Below are 21,811 nucleotides of genomic sequence, written 5' to 3'. Positions count from 1 at the left end.
TTTTTTATACAGTGGTCACCACTTATCAAGGCCCTGAAGCCACTCAGGGATAAGGGTTATTGCAAGTACATTACGTTAGTGTGGAGATTTGATGAAGTGTTTACTTAAGGGGGCGGTTCATTAGGAATTTGTTAACATTGGACTTGAAGACATCCAAGTTGTAGTCAGGTGGGAAGCAGGCAGACGGAACAGAGCTCCACAGGCGTGCAGTTCTAAGAAAGAAGCTTTGTCCATGGAATCCACGTTTTGATTTAGGCACAGATAAAGAGTGGGAGAAATTTTTCACAGTGGATTCGGCTAGACGGGTGTTTTTCGTGAAAGATTGGCGAGGGGGGACCAGAGATTGGAGTTCAGACGAGCACCTGCCATGGAAATAACGATAAAACAAGGAAAGGCTCGCAACGTCTCTTCTGTGGGAGAGAGGTTGCAGGGTAGAGAAAAGGGCATCCCCCACTAAGCCACGAAGTCTATTTTGTACTCTGTCAAGGCAGGATAGGTTATTTAGCAGCTCCTGCCCAGATATGGCAGCAGTATTCCATCCTTGGACATACTTGCCTTTTATATAGATAGAGAATTGCATCAGTAGTGAGATATCTTCTGGAGCGGTAGAAGGATCCCACCATCTTTCCAGCGACCTTGGCAACAGACTTGATGTACGTGTTCCATTTCAGATCAGGAGTAAAGGTCAAACCCAGAGGCTTGTCAAAACACGGGGCCTCTCCCAGACGAGAGCCATCCATCCCAATTGATGCCAGATGGGGATCAGAGCGTTGATGATGTAAGGATAGGAGTTTGGTTTTGGATGCATTAAAGGTAACCAGCCACGTCTTCCCCCACTGAACCACGCGCTCGAGATCAGAGGAGAGAGAATCAGAGAGAACTTTGTTATTTACAGCCTTTGATGTGTTGGCGTAGATGGTCGTGTCATCAGCATAGATGTCAACGAATGATTTAAGTATGTGTTTAGGGAGGTCATTGATGTAGATCAGAAAGAGAGTTGGGCCCAGGATTGAACCCTGAGGGACTCCAGCATTAATACTGCAGGCCTCTGATTTTTCTCCATCTACCACTACTCTTATGAGCCTATCGGAGAGAAATGATTTAATGATTGAGAAAACATTTCCAGTTATACTGTAGCTGGAAATCTTGTCAAGTAGACCCTTATGCCATACCTTGTCGAAGGCTTTTGATATTGTTAAGAGAAATGGCTATACCCCCCTCCTCTTTATTTGTGATATATATATATATTAGACAAACCCCCCCCCCCCCACACACTCTCATATCACAATCAGTCATAGTTAAAGCGAGACCAGACTGGATGACCCAGTTTTCCGTGTTGTTATGGTAACAGTATATCGAGATGACACACCCCACCCCAGCCCTGAGCGGATGTCATTGATACGACATCCCCATCCTCAACCGGTTTGGAAGCAAAGAAAAAGCGGGAAATTTAATCAGTCGGACTGAGAGCGCAGACGCGATCACACGCGTGGCAATTCTTCTCTTCAACCTATCGACACCGCGGCCCAGGTCGCATGGTGAAAAACACCAGTCGACTCACATCGCGCCGATAAGGAAACAGCGGATATACCTTGGCACGAGACAGTTGGACTGAGATCGCACGGTGAAGAAAAAAAAAAAAACCCAGTCGACTCACATCGCGCCGATAAGGAGACAATGGTCATACCTTGGCACGCAACGGTTGGAATTTAAAAGTCAGTCATGAGAATTGCTTATCAACAAACAAAAGGGAAAGAAAAACGAAAAGCAAGAAACAAATATTAGTGAAACTTCACGCCGTCGGAATACGGACCAGCAACTCCAGACAAAGGAAAGATAAGCACACTTTTCAAATTGTCCAACCCCCATCTCGTACAAATAGCTAACTACGTTGAACTATTATGTGCCTCATATAAAAAGAAAAAGTAAGAGATAAAGAAGCAACTCTCTAAATAATTCTCCCCATCACTGGACCCTCCCTTTGGCCGGCCCATGAACAATCTATTATTGACTCCTAGAAAAAAAAAAAGTAGTGAAAAGAGACAATCTTTATTTTCTTGAAATTTCTCATTACAACCCCCCCCCCTGGAACATTACTTACGCACCTCATTGATTTCCATTTGAAAAAGAATAGGAAGGAAAAGAGAATAAGAGACGCTATTCTTTGAACAATTATAAGTATCACATATCCCCCCCTTTCTTTATCCCACAACATTGTCTGCATGATTTTTTTTTGTTTGAATTATTGTCTTGTTGCCCTGTTTTGTTTTCCGTTATTTTCTCTCCAGCCTTGTTTTATAAATAAATTGTCGTGTTTATAACACTTATATAAATGTCGTCGTGTTCTTCATCATTTTTTCGTTGCCTTGCATTTGTTAACGTGAATGTCACCGAAGTATTCCACGACGATATCACTGATCCGAACTTGGACAGGTGTTATCTCGGCTGAATAACTTTCAGCTGGCACCCTATATTTATTTTTTTCAAGACGCGCTCTCGGTGTTGGAATCTTCTTAGGAGACCCCTACCCGAGGGTACCGTCACAATATGTCAAGAGCAATTGCCCTAGAAAGTAATACAAAAGGCATAAAAATGAGGATGGAAGCCTTTAATGAAAATTGAGATATTCTGATTTTTGTGATTTTTTTTTTTATCAATAAGCGATCAAACTACCAACCAAAAAATCAGAGACTGCACTAAGCAACAGGCAGTATCATTAATAACCTAAAAACGATAGTAGATTTTGATATCCCCCAATTCTTTTGGAGTATTTAGGAGGAATAATATAGGCACAACTTCCAATTTAAAAATTCAAATATTTCAGATTTACATAAAATTTGACCATGTTCATTAGACACCAATTTTTTTTTTTTAATTACATTTTCACTCCCAAACAAGGCACATTGTCACATCTAGTAGCATTACAAGTTGTTTTTTCTTTTTAGATAATTGTTATTTTATCAATTTGCATGAAAGAGCTATGTAAAAGATGCTTAAAACCGTTTGAATCATGCAAAGAGTATCAGTAGTTCAAAAGTTATGAGAATTTTAAGTGCCAAAATGTAGGCTTTTCCGTGAACAATTTTCTTTAGCAAAAGTGGGCTAAATTACGGACCTCAACATTTCAAGAAATTTGGTAATTTCACCACCATTTATTTATTTTTCAAGCTATTTTCATGAAACTTGGCACTTATGCAGTCAAATTTGATGTACCTCTTTACCATAAGCCATGAATTATAAATTCAGATGTATAAATTTCAATTTTTTTAAAACTGGCGCATGGTATCATATAGTGGGTGCTTATTCATGAACAAAACTAAGTATTATAGTGGTATTTAAATATAACTTTATTGAGAGCAGGCATTTTCCTGCCTCCTCACCAAAGGAGAGCTTAATCTGGGGTATAGCTATTGAATGCCTAAAGAGCATTCATGGGCAGTATTTACTACTCCCCTCAAAGAAAAAAAATTGAGTAGATATGAATTAATCTCAGAAATAAATCAAAGATAATTTTTCATATAGATTTTGGATTTCTGTAAAAGAATGGAAATTCCCATAGTCGATCAGAAATTATGCATTTTGGGACAATTTTCAATTTTGTAAATCCTCTATCTGGCCCAAAATATACCCCATTTTCTGAGATGCAACCATAAATCGTACTCTAAATGAATCCTTGATGTAGCTTTCACAGTACCAGGATACCAGGAATCCTGATAAGCAACAACTATATATTCACCAGTTGATAGTAATTTTTGTCATTTCTATTCTGTTGTTTTACTGAAAATTCAACTATGTAAACAAAGAAATAAAACGGTAATTTTTTTACCTTGTTTCCATCTTAACATTTTAAATGATTACTTTGTGTTTTACAGTATGCTGAAAACGAATATCGTATTTAAATTTTCTGCAAATAAGTAGTTTTCCAGATATTAAGCAATGTCATTTCTTATGTTATCGCTGTTGGCCATCTTGGTATGCGAGCAAAATGACATTGCTTAATATCCGGAAAGCTACTTATTTGCGAAAAATTTAAATGCTGTATTCGTTTTCAGCATACCCGAAAACCTTAAAAGGGGAGTCATTTTAAAGAAAAATGTTAAGGTGGAAACAAGTTAAAAATTTACAAAATGCATCTCAATGCATTTATCGAACCGCCTAATTATTATTTAGATATCTTCAGTTAAAAAAACAAAAACGGTTTGCTTTACAGATTCACAAAAATGGTCTTGACAATGAATTAAAAATAAATTAAAGTTTCACAATATATTTTATTTAATTGTTAGGTGAAAGTCCAGAATAGTTAGCAAAACACCCTTCCTTCCCCATGTTAAGAATGGGTTTCTAAATAATATTATTTCAGCATGGTAGCATAAGTGCACAAGTACCTTTTATTTGTTATTTGTTTTTTTTTTTACCACTAAAAAACAAACCCATGTACTTAGTACATTTTTTTGTTTTTTAACGCTTTTAGTACATGTGTACTAAAAGCGTTAAAAACAAAATAGTATTGTTTGGAAATCAAATTTGAAAAACTTGAAAATAATTTAAATTGATAAACTCAGAATAAAAAACGAAACCGTTTTTCTGTTTTCGTTTTGAAAGTAGAAAAAATAGTTTTCTATTTTTAAGAGAATACAAACTTGTTAATACACTGACAGCGATGGTTAGCGCATAGCGAGCCGTTTCTCTTTAAGCGGATTTGTATTTCTATAAAAGATAACATTTTAAAGAAATTTCTACACAATAATTATCAAATATTTACATATTATACATGAAAATAATTCTGAAACTATTATCTATATGAAAATGGATGATATATACCGATTTATCTTATCAATTTTGAAATATTCTTTATCAACTTTGCTCGGTCGTAACTTTGCTTCCTGTGGTCATAAAAATAAAAATCAAAGTCCAGTAGAGATGGACTTCTATGCTTATATAGCCAGTAAAATTTAACCTCGCGCTTATGTATCCAAACGTAACGTATGAAATGTAAACATTGAAAAAACAGTTTCCTTTTTTTTGCTGTCGTCATTTTTTACCATTTTTGTTCATTTTTAACTTGGAGCATAAAAACATTGAACGCATAAAAGAAAAATAAATTAACATCATCAGAATGCTTATTCTATTCTCTTTTCATCAATATAATTCTTTGAAAAATTGACCCACAAATAAAATAGATATAACCTGTGAAGCACATTAGGTATGTAATATTGCCAATGTCCACGAAAATACAGCATACACTTGTAATGTTACATCTAGGGATCTCTACTGTGTAGGGGTGGGATTTTGCTGCTTGTCAAGTTTGTCGGGGGTATTTACGTCGAGGGGGTACAAGTGCTTGCAGTTGGTCAAAGCATTCATCATTAAAATACTTGTAGAACAGGCAGAGGGATGCAACATTTTGTCGATGGGACAGAGGCTGAAGCTTAGATGACATTTCAGGACCTATCAGGTTGGTGACTCTCTTTTGAACCTTGTCTAGAAGCGAGAGACTAGTAACAGATGCACCAACTCAAATATGACAACAATACTCCATAAATGGTGGCCTTATATGAGGTACAGTATACTTTCGGGCGTTAGTAGCTCTCTAGCACAGTAGAGAGAGCCTACCTTCTTCATGGTGGTCCTGGTAATGCTCTCGATGTAATTGTTCCAACTTATGTTTCCTGCGAACGTTAGGCCGAGGAGTTTAACAGAAGTACTTTCAGATAATGAGTCTTTGGCCATTGCTTATTGGTGGTAGAGAAGGTTTCTTATAATTATTGAAGGAAACAAGTTTAGTCTTGGCAGCATTGAATGTTACCATCCATTTTTCGCCCCATTCTACTACAGATTGGAGGTCTTCCTTTAGTGTTTCTGCTATTACCTTAGGTATGTGTTCATTTGTTTTCCTGTCGTATCTGTTATAGAGCGTAGTGTCATCAGCATATATACCCATTTCAGAGACAATTTTGTCAGGGAGGTCATTTATGAATATTAGGAATAATAAAGGTCCAAGGATAGACCCCTTGCACGGCCATCAAAGACAACCTGGCCTCAATTTAATATTTTTCTCAAGGTTTCTTAAGCCTTTAATTTTAGACATTTTTCCTAGAATAAAAATTGTACAACAAAATGGTAATATACAAACAAGCAGAGAAATATATTAATAAAATATACTTACAAATGACCTGAACGTCTTCAACGCAAGATGGTTTTGCATTCTGTATAATTTAATGGTCTTTATAGAATGAAAAATATTCTCAGAAATTCACCTGCAAATAAAGAATTGACATTTTTATATTAGGCTTTTTTTTTAGTTTGGAGATATTAAGTAATTTTATCAAATTTCTCATTATATTAAAATATTCAAACACGTTTTTTTTTAGTTTGGAGATATTAAGTAATTTTATCAAATTTCTCATTATATTAAAATATTCAAACACTTTTTTTTAGTTTGGAGATATTAAGTAATGTTATCAAATTTCTCATTATATTAAAATATTCAAACACTTTTTTTTAGTTTGGAGATATTAAGTAATGTTATCAAATTTCTCATTATATTAAAATATTCAAACACTTTTTTTTAGTTTGGAGATATTAAGTAATTTTATCAATTTTCTCATTATATTAAAATATTCAAACACGTTTTTTTTTTAGTTTGGAGATATTAAGTAATGTTATCAAATTTCTCATTATATTAAAATATTCAAACACTTTTTTTTAGTTTGGAGATATTAAGTAATGTTATCAAATTTCTCATTATATTAAAATATTCAAACACTTTTTTTTAGTTTGGAGATATTAAGTAATGTTATCAAATTTCTCATTATATTAAAATATTCAAACACTTTTTTTTAGTTTGGAGATATTAAGTAATGTTATCAAATTTCTCATTATATTAAAATATTCAAACACTTTTTTTTAGTTTGGAGATATTAAGTAATTTTATCAATTTTCTCATTATATTAAAATATTCAAACACGTTTTTTTTTTAGTTTGGAGATATTAAGTAATGTTATCAAATTTCTCATTATATTAAAATATTCAAACACTTTTTTTTAGTTTGGAGATATTAAGTAATGTTATCAAATTTCTCATTATATTAAAATATTCAAACACTTTTTTTTAGTTTGGAGATATTAAGTAATGTTATCAAATTTCTCATTATATTAAAATATTCAAACACTTTTTTTTAGTTTGGAGATATTAAGTAATTTTATCAATTTTCTCATTATATTAAAATATTCAAACACGTTTTTTTTTTAGTTTGGAGATATTAAGTAATGTTATCAAATTTCTCATTATATTAAAATATTCAAACACTTTTTTTTAGTTTGGAGATATTAAGTAATGTTATCAAATTTCTCATTATATTAAAATATTCAAACACTTTTTTTTAGTTTGGAGATATTAAGTAATGTTATCAAATTTCTCATTATATTAAAATATTCAAACACTTTTTTTTAGTTTGGAGATATTAAGTAATGTTATCAAATTTCTCATTATATTAAAATATTCAAACACTTTTTTTTAGTTTGGAGATATTAAGTAATGTTATCAAATTTCTCATTATATTAAAATATTCAAACACTTTTTTTTAGTTTGGAGATATTAAGTAATTTTATCAATTTTCTCATTATATTAAAATATTCAAACACTTTTTTTTTAGTTTGGAGATATTAAGTAATGTTATCAAATTTCTCATTATATTAAAATATTCAAACACTTTTTTTTAGTTTGGAGATATTAAGTAATTTTATCAAATTTCTCATTATATTAAAATATTCAAACACTTTTTTTTTTAGTTTGGAGATATTAAGTAATTTTATCAAATTTCTCATTATATTAAAATATTCAAACACGTTTTTTTTTTAGTTTGGAGATATTAAGTAATTTTATCAAATTTCTCATTATATTAAAATATTCAAACACTTTTTTTTGTTTGGAGATATTAAGTAATTTTATCAAATTTCTCATTATATTAAAATATTCAAACACGTTTTTTTTTTAGTTTGGAGATATTAAGTAATTTTATCAAATTTCTCATTATATTAAAATATTCAAACACTTTTTTTTAGTTTGGAGATATTAAGTAATTTTATCAAATTTCTCATTATATTAAAATATTCAAACACGTTTTTTTTTAGTTTGGAGATATTAAGTAATTTTATCAAATTTCTCATTATATTAAAATATTCAAACACTTTTTTTTAGTTTGGAGATATTAAGTAATTTTATCAAATTTCTCATTATATTAAAATATTCAAACACGTTTTTTTTTTAGTTTGGAGATATTAAGTAATTTTATCAAATTTCTCATTATATTAAAATATTCAAACACGTTTTTTTTTTTAGTTTGGAGATATTAAGTAATTTTATCAAATTTCTCATTATATTAAAATATTCAAACACTTTTTTTTAGTTTGGAGATATTAAGTAATTTTATCAAATTTCTCATTATATTAAAATATTCAAACACGTTTTTTTTTTAGTTTGGAGATATTAAGTAATTTTATCAAATTTCTCATTATATTAAAATATTCAAACACGTTTTTTTTTTAGTTTGGAGATATTAAGTAATTTTATCAAATTTCTCATTATATTAAAATATTCAAACACGTTTTTTTTTTAGTTTGGAGATATTAAGTAATTTTATCAAATTTCTCATTATATTAAAATACTTAAACACGTTTTTTTTTTTAGTTTGGAGATATTAAGTAATTTTATCAAATTTCTCATTATATTAAAATATTCAAACACGTTTTTTTTTTAGTTTGGAGATATTAAGTAATTTTATCAAATTTCTCATTATATTAAAATATTCAAACACGTTTTTTTTTTAGTTTGGAGATATTAAGTAATTTTATCAAATTTCTCATTATATTAAAATATTCAAACACGTTTTTTTTTTTAGTTTGGAGATATTAAGTAATTTTATCAAATTTCTCATTATATTAAAATATTCAAACACGTTTTTTTTTTAGTTTGGAGATATTAAGTAATTTTATCAAATTTCTCATTATATTAAAATATTCAAACACTTTTTTTTTTATTTTGAAGATATTAAGTAATTTTATCAAATTTCTCATTATATTAAAATATTCAAACACTTTTTTTTAGTTTGGAGATATTAAGTAATTTTATCAAATTTCTCATTATATTAAAATATTCAAACACATTTTTTTTATTTTGGAGATATTAAGTAATTTTATCAAATTTCTCATTATATTAAAATATTCAAACACGTTTTTTTAGTTTGGAGATATTAAGTAATTTTATCAAATTTATCATTATATTAAAATATTCAAACACGTTTTTTTAGTTTGGAGATATTAAGTAATTTTATCAAATTTATCATTATATTAAAATATTCAAACACTTTTTTTTAGTTTGGAGATATTAAGTAATTTTATCAAATTTATCATTATATTAAAATATTCAAACACGTTTTTTTTTTATTTTGAAGATATTAAGTAATTTTATCAAATTTCTCATATTAAAATATTCAAACACTTTTTTTTATTTTGGAGATATTAAGTAATTTTATCAAATTTCTCATTATATTAAAATATTCAAACACTTTTTTTTAGTTTGGAGATATTAAGTAATTTTATCAAATTTATCATTATATTAAAATATTCAAACACGTTTTTTTTATTTTGGAGATATTAAGTAATTTTATCAAATTTCTCATTATATTAAAATATTCAAACACTTTTTTTTATTTTGGAGATATTAAGTAATTTTATCAAATTTATCATTATATTAAAATATTCAAACACTTTTTTTTAGTTTGGAGATATTAAGTAATTTTATCAAATTTCTCATTATATTAAAATATTCAAACACTTTTTTTTAGTTTGGAGATATTAAGTAATTTTATCAAATTTATCATTATATTAAAATATTCAAACACGTTTTTTTTATTTTGGAGATATTAAGTAATTTTATCAAATTTCTCATTATATTAAAATATTCAAACACTTTTTTTTATTTTGGAGATATTAAGTAATTTTATCAAATTTATCATTATATTAAAATATTCAAACACTTTTTTTTAGTTTGGAGATATTAAGTAATTTTATCAAATTTCTCATTATATTAAAATATTCAAACACTTTTTTTTAGTTTGGAGATATTAAGTAATTTTATCAAATTTATCATTATATTAAAATATTCAAACACGTTTTTTTTTAGTTTGAAGATATTAAGTAATTTTATCAAATTTCTCATTATATTAAAATATTCAAACACGTTTTTTTTATTTTGGAGATATTAAGTAATTTTATCAAATTTCTCATTATATTAAAATATTCAAACACTTTTTTTTAGTTTGGAGATATTAAGTAATTTTATCAAATTTCTCATTATATTAAAATATTCAAACACTTTTTTTTAGTTTGGAGATATTAAGTAATTTTATCAAATTTATCATTATATTAAAATATTCAAACACGTTTTTTTTTAGTTTGAAGATATTAAGTAATTTTATCAAATTTCTCATTATATTAAAATTATCAAACACGTTTTTTTTATTTTGGAGATATTAAGTAATTTTATCAAATTTCTCATTATATTAAAATATTCAAACACTTTTTTTTAGTTTGGAGATATTAAGTAATTTTATCAAATTTCTCATTATATTAAAATATTCAAACACTTTTTTTTAGTTTGGAGATATTAAGTAATTTTATCAAATTTATCATTATATTAAAATATTCAAACACGTTTTTTTTTAGTTTGAAGATATTAAGTAATTTTATCAAATTTCTCATTATATTAAAATATTCAAACACGTTTTTTTTATTTTGGAGATATTAAGTAATTTTATCAAATTTCTCATTATATTAAAATATTCAAACACTTTTTTTTAGTTTGGAGATATTAAGTAATTTTATCAAATTTCTCATTATATTAAAATATTCAAACACTTTTTTTTAGTTTGGAGATATTAAGTAATTTTATCAAATTTATCATTATATTAAAATATTCAAACACGTTTTTTTTTTATTTTGAAGATATTAAGTAATTTTATCAAATTTCTCATTATATTAAAATATTCAAACACGTTTTTTTTATGGTTTTGAATTCTTTAGATGAGGATTGATTATTTGTATTTGGATTCTTCAGACTACTGTTCTCATCTAAAGAGTTATTTGCGCAGCGTTTTGGTTGATGTAACCTCCGACCTTCTTCAGGTGCATATTGTCAAACTCGGCAATCTTTCCGTTGAACTCAGGAATCAACACAGAATTTTGAATGGAACCCTTTATTTAATCCACGTGGATAGCATGCTCTCATCCTGTCAGCCATGCTTAAATTAATAGAGAGAATAAAAGATGACATTGAAGCCGAACTGATCAATTTAAATCAGCCCAAGGTTCGTTTTCTGGGATCTTTATGCCTCAAGAAGGGACTATATCAAGATCAAGTGGAAGGTACTGCTTCAGATTTGCAAGGAATGGCTGAAATAGTCGGAGGAGGAGATTTGTTTTCAGTGGAGTTGGGTGCCAGGTCAAAGTTATTTTCGAAAATTTGAGTACTTTCTGACCTGGCAATTGGTCCACAACAAACTGACCAGAGATGAAGTGAGGACAGATCCTCACTGCGCGTGTTGTGAACAACAAATGCCTGAGCACACCTTTTTTCTTGCAAACTTCAGCAACTCTGAAAGCATGTCAGCAAGGCAACAGTTCGCATCGATACTGAGCATTTAATCATCCTAAATAAAGCATAGGTCATCTATATAACATGGCTGCTCCGTAGTCGAGGGAGAATGTTTTCTTCCAGCAATCCGAGCTGTAGTGAGAATGGTGATGTGGGCCTCATGTCTTGACAAAGTTTATGCAGTTAGATTTGGTTATCTATTTTAAACATCAGCTTAAAATAAAAATCAAGCATGATCGGAGTTCAGTAGGAGCTGGGTTACGGTTAGAGTTCTGGGTAGGAGTTTGTGTCCCCTATATAGGCGTGGCTGACACAGTTCTGAGTTCTGCAGAATCCACCCCTCAAATTTAAAAGATTCTTGTAAATGAGTTCTGGCCCTGCTTTGTCTTTTGCTATTCTTAAAAGTTATGAAATCCTGGGTTTAATTATCTTATATTGAATTATTCATATTTTTATCTTGATCCAAAGTGGTGCTTATATATTACTAGCATAGCGACCCGACATTGCCCAGGACTGAATGAGAATCAATGAATGTTTCACATTCCCAATATTTTTATTCTCATCAAAAATCAGCGAACATGCATTTTTCAATCAGATCGATTGATTGCCTGCTCTAATTGGGGGACCCACTGCAATGCATTGAGAGAAAGCATCACATGCCTTCCCGCAGTGATGTTGTAGTTTACATTGTGCTGTAGAAAATTTGCTTTTGATTTTATAAAATTATTTTTATATAACGGCGAATTAAAAAAATTAAAATTTAAAATACAAAAGTCAAATATCATGATTCAATTGTGCTCTAAACAGAAACATTCATTTCGAACATGCTCGTCTTATCAAAAAAACCTACTGTTGATTTTATATGCTGGGCTCTTCTGCTTGTGCAATGATAAAACTTTCTGAATGCAATATTGGTGCTAGGCTGTGCATGAAGGTGTTAATTTTGGTTACACTCGTACTGTTCTTTCTTTAATCTGAATTTTTTGATTATCAACACTTTTTTTTTTTTACATGGTAGTCACCACTTATCAAGGCCCTGAAGCCACTCGAGGATAAGGGTTATTGCATGTACAGTAATCAATGAGATAATATCGTAGTAATCATTAGTAATGGAGATTTGATAAAGGGGGTGGTTTATCAGGAATTTGTTTATGTTGGACTTGAAGACATTCAAGTTGTAGTCAAGTGGAAAACAAGCAAACGGAAAAGAGTTCCACAGGTGTACACTTCTAAGAAAGCTTTGTTCATGGAATCTACGTTTGATTTAGGCACAGATAAAGAGTGGGGAAAATTATTGACAGTGGTTTCAGCTAGACGGGTGTTTTTCGTGAAAGATTGGCGAGGGGGGGGCCAGAGATTGGAGCTCAGACGAGCACTTGCCATGGAAATAACAATAAAACAAAAACAGGCTCGCAACGTCTCTTTATTGAAGGCATTCGAATCTAAACCTGTCTAAAAACACTTTCTGACACATAAAATACATTTGTATGAAATTTCCAAAAAATTGGCCCTGCCATTTTAAAGCTCATAGAGAACAAATACAAATTTCCTTTTATATAATAGTAGAAATAGACATTAGAGAATTATCCTTTTATATTCAACTAGCCTGGGTGTTCGGCATTACTCAGGTGTTTGTAGGTGTGTGCTGAGCAAAAGAAAAAAAAGTTGTAGTAGGCAGACAGGCTCAAACCCATGACGCAAAGGCGGAAAAGAAAGTGGAGGTGTCTGTAAGGGTGTGGGTTGAGCATTTAAAAAAAAAATAATAAATAAATAAATAAAAGTGGTAGTAGGCAGGCAGACTCGAACCCGTACCGCGAAAGATGAAAAGAAAGTGGGGGAAAAAAAAAAAATGTGATGTGTTATCTGTTGTGCCCATCGCCAAACCGGAAGTGACATAGGTTTAATTTAAGGCTAGACAATCAAAAAGAGGGGGATGACTTTCGAAAATATCGACGAAAAAAGCGACCCCTCCCTGTAGAGAAGTGTCCAGTTGAGGGTGAAGGAGTTAATGTTTTTTTGCCAATTTTTTGATATTTGTCGTCCGAAGGGTAGAGCTTCAAAATGAAGCTGATCTCGTGAAAATCCATCGCCCCTGTCCAAAGTTTTTGCGAGACATACAAACATTTAAACAGACAGGTGAGATTTACATGATAGAATAAATTTTGAATGCATATTATTCACTCTAGATGTTTGCAAGTCTAATGTAAACAAATTCTTGACGAGCCATCTCCTTAAGTAATCCAATTTACCAAATTTCCACTACTAACGATTACTACGACATGTTCCCTTTGACCACTGTACACTCATTAACCCTTATCCTCGAGTGGCCTCCAGACCAAGTGATAACTCCTTCATTAAGAAAAAAAAAAGTGTTTGTGATGATCTTAGTTCACGACTTTGATTTTCTGCTGTTAATCTTGCATATAGAATTATGTTGTCGGATCTTCAGGCCCAAATAAGATTCAAAGGAGAGTCGCCAATCTGATAGGCCCTGAACTGGCATCTAAGCTTCAACCTCTGTCCCATCAACGAAATGTTGCATCCCTCTGCCTGTTCTACAAGTATTTTAATGGTGAATGCTCTGACGAACTGCAAGCATTTGTGCCCCCACAACGTAAACAGCCTCGACAAACCCGACAGGCAGCTAAATCCCACCTCCACACAGTAGAAATCCCGAGATGTAAAAGATCTTTCTACTCCAGTAGTTGTTGTCCCTGATAGTAGCCCCCTACACCGAAGTGGCAATGTGCCTTGTTTGGGGTGAAAATGTAATAAAAAAAATAAATAAATAAAAATAAAAAATAAATAAGCTGACAAACCGCTTCTGACTAGATAATATTCATTTGTTATTGTCGTACACAATCTACATCTATAAAAATTGTAACAGAGAATATTCTATTCAGCAAGTTCACAAAAACCTGCCCTGTACTACAAGGATAAACCCGAGGCAGGTAGATAGGAGTTTGTGGCAGAAGACTGCAGCCTCTCGAGAAGGGCTGTGGAAGAATGCGCCAAGAGGAGTGAGGAAAGGAAAAATCAGCAGTGTAGGGAGACAACAGATAGCACTTACATCTGTGGCAACTGTAACAGAGCCTGCCGATCCAGGATAGGTTTGCACATTCACAGCAGATGGTGCAATTTGACAATGGACTAATCTTGTCTACTGAAACAGATGGATGCCAACAACAATTCTTACAAGTTATAAAATCCTGGGTTTAATTATTTCTGTTATAATATTCATATGTGGGTGTACCTCAGGGATCTATCCTTGGACCTTTATTATTCCTAATATCTATAAATAACTTCCCTGATAAAATTGTCTCAGAGATGGGTATATTTGCTGATGACACTATGCTCTATAATAGGCACAACAGGAAAACAAATGAACACATATCTAAGGAAATGGCAAAAACACTAGCGGAATACCTCCAATCTGTAGTGGAATGGGGACAAAAATGGATGGTCACATTCAATGCTGCCAAGACTAAGCTTGTTTCCTTCAATACAATAAATGTTAAGGGGTCATAATAGGGGTCAAAGTTAAAAAAATTTGACCCTGCAGTCTCTACCAAATTACTCAGACAATTTCTGGTCTAAACAGAGATAGGGCAAGCTTTTTAATCAGTTTGGGTCGAAAATTTGAGCTACAAATGTATGTATGTATGTTTGTATGTCTGCCTAAAACTTTCGACAGAGGCGACGGATTTTCACAAGATCAGTCTCAATTTTGAAGTTCGACCCTTCAGACGACAAATACCGAAAAAAATTGGCTAAAAACATTAATTTCTTCACCTTCAACTGAACACTTTTCTACGGGGAGAGATCGCTTTTGTCGCCGATATTTTCAAAAGACATCCCCTCTTTTCGATTGTCTAGCCTTAATTTAAACCTACGTCACTTCCGGTTTGGCGGTGGTTGTAACAGCAAAAACGTCAATGTTTCTTTCACGTTATTTTCCTCTTTCGCGGTACGGGTTCGAGCCTGCCTTCCTACTACCACTTTTTTTTTTTTTTTGCTCAACACACCTCCAAACACCCGGGCACCCATGCTAGTATATATATATATATATATATATATATATATATATTTTTTTTATTATATATCAATCCTTATTTAAGAAGCTCAATGTAATTATAGAGCAATATAGAGAATAAATGAAAAAAAGTTATATTCCAAAATTCATAATGTTGACCATCTTATAATTTATTCCTTTAATTCAGTTGACTTATACAATTCTTGACAGTATCTGTTTCGTAACGCAAAATCAATCAATTATTATATCAATCAGTGAATATTATGCCCTTAACTCATCAGAAGAAATAGCAACAATCAATTAGTCAAAAGGAATTGAAATGTGATTTGACATGGTAAAAATCCGAAAATTGGAAGAGAAGCTGCAGATACCTTTATATTTTTCCATTACGCCATATATATATATATATATATATATAGTGCAAAATTTTGTTGAAAATTCAAAGACTCACACTTTTTTTTATAACCTTCGTTTATTTCCTGGATTTTTTTCATTACAACTGTTTCGTTAGTGGGAAGCCAATTTTACGATTTATGTGTCCATAAAAATATCTTGTCCCCACCAACTTCTTCAGATGTTTTTCCATTAGATTTTTACAACCAAAGGTATATTTTTAACATGCTGAACATCATATTCGGGTAAAAAGTCTTCCAAAGCCATGCTTCCTCACTTCCGCCATCTTTTAGTGTTCAGTATATATATATGTGTGTGTGTATTATAGAGTGTAATAGATAGGGTCTAAATGAGCAAAGTCCCAGTAAAATATATTTAAAAAGTGCTATGCTCTGAGTATTGCATTTATAAGCTCAATAGGTGTAATTATATAGAAAGTGTCTGAAATTATCAATCAAGTTTTCATAGGGGAAAATATAAAATCATGTTTATATGTGCGATCGTTTCGGAAACGTAATCAGATTTAAAAAAAAAAAAAAAATACTAACGATTATTTTTAGATTTTAGAAAATATTGTTATCAAAGAATTGCACACCGAGATGCCTCCTTATGGTTTTTAAAAAAATAAAAAACTTGGAAACACTCCCTTACAAAGGTTCACAAACTATATTTACTTCAATAAAATAATAAGCTGGTTAAAATTTGGTGTCTTCTTCCCCCCTTCTCCTTCTATTTATGCTGATGAGGAGAAATATTTTACTTATTTCTCAATGGTTTTATTTGTAAATACCGAATGAATAAAAGGATATTGGTTCAGAAACGATCATACATATTTTGTTAGGTTTCCTCCTATGAAAACTTGATTGATAATTTCACGCACTTTCTCTCTCTATTATATATATATATATATATATATATATATATATATATATATATATATTAGTGTGTGTGCATATATATATATATATATATATATATACACGCACACACACTTTTATGATTTTTCTTGTAAACATTCCAAGACTTATTTTCTCTTCCGCTCTCCCTCGACCCTGGACTGTACCCTAATAAACAAAGTCTCTGACAGCATAGATACAGCACTTTCCCTCGACACTAGCACACAAGTACATGTATTTGGTAACTTCAATGTCCACCACAAGAACTGGCTTGGATTTTCTACTTACACAGATACAGCTGATACTACAACACATAACTTCTCTATGTCTCATTCCCTATCATAGATGGTTACGTTTCCAATCCGTTTCCCAGACCAGCAAGAACAACACGCATCACTTCTAGATCTGTTTCTGACCACAGTTCCCGATGATTGTGTAACGAATGCCCACAACCCACTTGGGAAGGCCGATCATGCAGTGATAATGGTTGAAATCTCCCAAAACTGATGAGCCATTGCTCAAAACAACGAGATATTATAAAAAGGCTGACTGGGAAGCCATCAGGGATCTCATCAGAGACACCCCACGGCGAAATATCTTTTCACTTCCTGCTGAACAGTACACAAATAAGACCACTGAATGGTTCAAAACGGCAATTGAAGCACATGTTCCCATATGGAAATTTTATAGCAAACTCCACTCTCCCCAATGGTTTACTTCTACTTGTGCAGCTGCCTTAGCGCAAAGTCAATATGCATACCGCAGATTTAACCAACATAAGTCCAGTTCAAACTGACAGAAGTTTATAGAAGCTAGAAGTAATTGTAAGAGAAATAGTGACAGCTAAGAGAGAATTTACCACCAAAAAACTCATCAAAGCACAGAAATTAGGAACCCGTGACTTCTGGAAAATTTACAACAGTGTAGTAAATAATGGGCGACAACAATTCTACTATCCAACAATACAATGAAGTTGTTTGCTCAGCAACCGAGAAGGCGAACATGCTTGCCAGTCAGTTTGCCTCCAACTCCACGATGGACCCTGCTAACAACCCCCTCCCTGACTTTCCTTTGCGGACAGACGCCACACTAGACGATCTGAAAATCACCCCTGCTCAGGTGCATGCTATCATAAGAAATCTTGACACTGCAAAAGCATGTGGACCTGATCTCATCCCGACTGTTCTTTTAAAAAAGTGCTTCGCTGAAGTAGCTCCAGTTCTCTCCAAACTTTACAACAAATGCCTTAATAAATCTTGCTTTCCTGCCTGCTGGAAAACTGCTTCTGTGGTACCAGTTTTCAAGAATTCTGGCAAAAGAACTGATTCAGTAAATTATTGCCCCATTAGTCTCCTCACACTTTTTGCCAAAATATTTGAAACCATAATTAACCAAGCTCTAGCCCATCACCTTAAAGATGCTAAACTTCTGATTGACCAAAAATATAGATTTAGGCAAGCTCGTTCCACAGCAGACATCCTAACAGTAATCTCTGAATGTATATACCATTCACTGGGCAAAGTGGGGAAGGGTAGAGCGGTAGCTCTAGATATATCTAAGGCTTTTGACAGAGTATGTCATGAAGGTCTTCTCAGGAAAATTAGATCATATGGTATCACTGGAAGAATACTAAACATAATTAAATCCTCCTTAGACGAGAGAAAAATCCAGGCTGTCCTCGACAGTCATACATCTAAACAATATGATATAAATGTGGGATTGACTGGAGGGTCTATCCTTGCACCTCTATTATTCCTAGTATTCATAAATAACCTCCCTGACAAAATTGTCTGGGAGATGGGTACATATGCTGATGACACCATGCTCTATAACAGATACAACAGGAAAACAAATGAACTCATATCTAATGAAATGGCAAAAACACTAGAGGATGACCTCCAATCTTTAGTGCAATGTGGACAAAAATGGATGGTCACATTCAATGTTGCCAAGATTAAACTTGTTTCCTTCAATAATTACAAGAAGCCTTGAGAGTATTGCCAGGACCACTGCAAAGAACGTATGTTCTCTCTACTGTGCTAGAGAGCTACTAATGCCCGAAAGTATCCTGTACCTCTATAAGGCCACCATTCGCCAATGTATGGAGTATTGTTGTCATATTTGGGCTGGTGCATCTGCTACTGGTCTCTCAGTCCTAGACAAGGTTCAAAAGAGTCGCCAATCTGATAGATCCTGAACTGTCATCTAAACTTCAGCCCCTGTCCCATCGACAAAATGTTGCATCCCTCTGCCTGTTCTATAAGTACTTTAACAGTGCTTGCTCTGACGAACTGCAAGCACTTGTAGCCCCCCCCCCCCGACGTAAATACCCCAGAGAAACCCACCTCTTCACAGTAGAGATCCCTAGATGTAAAAGAGCCTTCTATTGCAGTAGTTTCTTCCCCAGAACCGCTAGAGTTTGAAATTCCCTTCCAGGATTCTGCTTTCTCAACTGTACTGACATGCAGAAGTTCAAGTATAACGTGAACCGACATCTTGCTGCCCAACTCCCAACATAATACCCTTGTAGCTTATGTCCCTGATAGTAGCCCCTACATCAAAGTGGCAATGTGTTTGGGGTGAAAATGTAAAAAAAAAAAAAAAAAAGAAAAAAAAGTTAGGTTTTTTCAGTTATAACAGGATAGACAATAATATATATAGTACAATACCAAGACAATACACTCTCGACATCAGAGGTATGAATTTGACTGTGACATATAAAGATTGTGTCTAAATATGTTTTTTTCGCCATAGAACTATCTGAAGAGTTCGCTAAAAAAAAAAAAAATACCGTGATGTCGAGGATGTAATATTTTATTTATTTTTCCTGTTCAGTTACTGTTCTGTGACATGTAAAGATTGGATTTGAATGTTATTTTTCTCCATAGAATTGTCTGAAGAGTTTGCTAAAAAAAAAAATAAATAAAATAAAAAAAAATAAATAAATAAAATAAAAAAAAAAAAAAAAAAATTTTAAATAGCATATTTTTATTGTTTGTTGCTAACGAAACAGATCTGTAACATATACTCTTATGAAAAATAAAAGAATGTGTTTTCAAAAATTGTGAATTGGATTTTTTTAAATACACACACATACACTAGAAGATGTACCCGGCGTTGCCCAGTATTAAACGTAATGTTAAATTACTTCAAAAAAATTTTTAAAAAAAACGGAAAGAAACTAAGACATGTGCATGCAAGTATTATGTTTTTTCTAAACGGTTCACTTCTTGTAAGTAAAAAAAAAAAAAAATACTCGAGCTACAATCGAAACCAAAACCTAAAGACAGCGAGTAACTATTATTACTATTAGGCCAAGCTGACACGATTGTTAAAAAGTATTCTCACACCTACTTATTCTTAGCATAATGTGAACGATTCACGCATGTGCAGTCATGAAACAGTAAAAAATCCAATGAGCCCAAGTACCAATTTTTCAATTTTTACCCTTTAGCAGCAATTTTTTTCAGATAAAACTGATACCAAAAGTATTCCATATGTCTGAATAGTTTATATACCAAATTTCAAGTCTGTAGATAAAAAATTATTTGAGTATATAGGTTGAGAAGTGTCCACATAGACACATTCTTACTTATAATATATACATATTTTAATTTGTCTAGACAAGGCATAAAGCCATTTAGTGTAAGGAGCTAATAATAAGGCAATGATAAGTGTTAGATTAATAGATTCTGCCCCTATAACAGCAGTTCTTAACCCTTTGTCAGAAGCATATCTCATGGAATGTGAGGACAAAAAGGACAAAATAAAGAGAGAGAGAGAGAGAGTTACAAGGCTTTCAAAAGTAAACTTAATATCTACACATTACTCTCCTCCATATTTTTTATGTTAAACTGTTTTTATCAAAGGTTGTAAATGGATCCTGGTGATATCCAAACTTCAAATTTTACATTAATTTCTGATTGAAAAATTTATTTTTGTGAAATCCGTATAACAAATTAAAAATGAAGATCATTTGTAATATGACGATCCTTGTTGAAAATATATATGCAGTTAACCAAGTGCAAGATGGATACAAACAATTGGGTTATAGTCAGCTAATATACCTCTTAATTTCCAGTGCAACACTATTGGAAACAAATTAGTTCCTTTACTTTTCTTGTTCTTCAGTATTTCTATTGTGATTTCAATAATTTTATTTTTATACTTTTGTAAACATATTTATTCTATGAATTCCAATAAAAAAAAGATTATTTAAAAAATTTTTTTAAATCTTTTATTTTTATAATTTCATAAACATTTGTCATAAAATTTAAAATAAAATAACTTATTTTTTAAATTTTATTAAAACTGAAAATAAAGGCTAATTGCATTATTTTTTTTATCTAATTTTGTCAATTTTTTTTTTTTTTGTACTCTTTTTAATATTGTCCTTTTTTTGTATTTTATTTCAATAAATCACTTCAAAATAGAAATAATGAAGAACAATAAAAGTGAAGGGACTGCTTTGCCATGTCACTGCTTTCAGTAGCACTATGCCGGAAATTAGCGTAACTCTGTACTGCCTCATCATTTTTTAAAATGTTTAAACAGTGTCCATCCTTACAATATTTCATCTGCCCAAGACGATCCTAAATTTCTTAACAACCACTAGGTAGCGCTCAGTTTTTATTGGATAAAACAAAGACTGTTGAACACTTGTGACAAACTTGGTGGACAAGTTAGGCATAGATTTAAGTATATTTATATAAAATATGGTTGAATTGCAGAAAAGATTTTGGATTTTATTCACAATTCCGGGGCGGAGGGATATTTTGACGAGAGTTATTCTGTACTATTACATCATAACTTCTATTCTTTTTAAGCAAAGATTGCT

The 21,811-nt window shown here is 31.6% G+C and overlaps 1 protein-coding gene across 1 annotated transcript in view; it reads right to left on the bottom strand.

The window, feature by feature from the left end:
- The window catches only part of LOC145263081 (glycoprotein endo-alpha-1,2-mannosidase-like), a 111,089-nt gene that overhangs the window by 40,825 nt on the left and 48,453 nt on the right, over nt 1-21,811 (bottom strand). Inside the window, exon 2 of the mRNA XM_080119956.1 lies at nt 6,167-6,257. The gene's annotated coding sequence lies outside the window, so the exon portion shown is untranslated. The remainder of the gene's footprint in view (nt 1-6,166; nt 6,258-21,811) is intronic.

The sequence above is a fragment of the Euprymna scolopes genome, chromosome 38 (genome assembly GCF_053919585.1).
Source record: "Euprymna scolopes isolate OS-2025 chromosome 38, ASM5391958v1, whole genome shotgun sequence".
NCBI classification, from domain to species: domain Eukaryota; kingdom Metazoa; phylum Mollusca; class Cephalopoda; order Sepiida; family Sepiolidae; genus Euprymna; species Euprymna scolopes.
The sequence above is the reverse complement of the archived record's forward strand: the minus strand, read 5'-3'. Positions and strand labels throughout refer to the sequence as shown.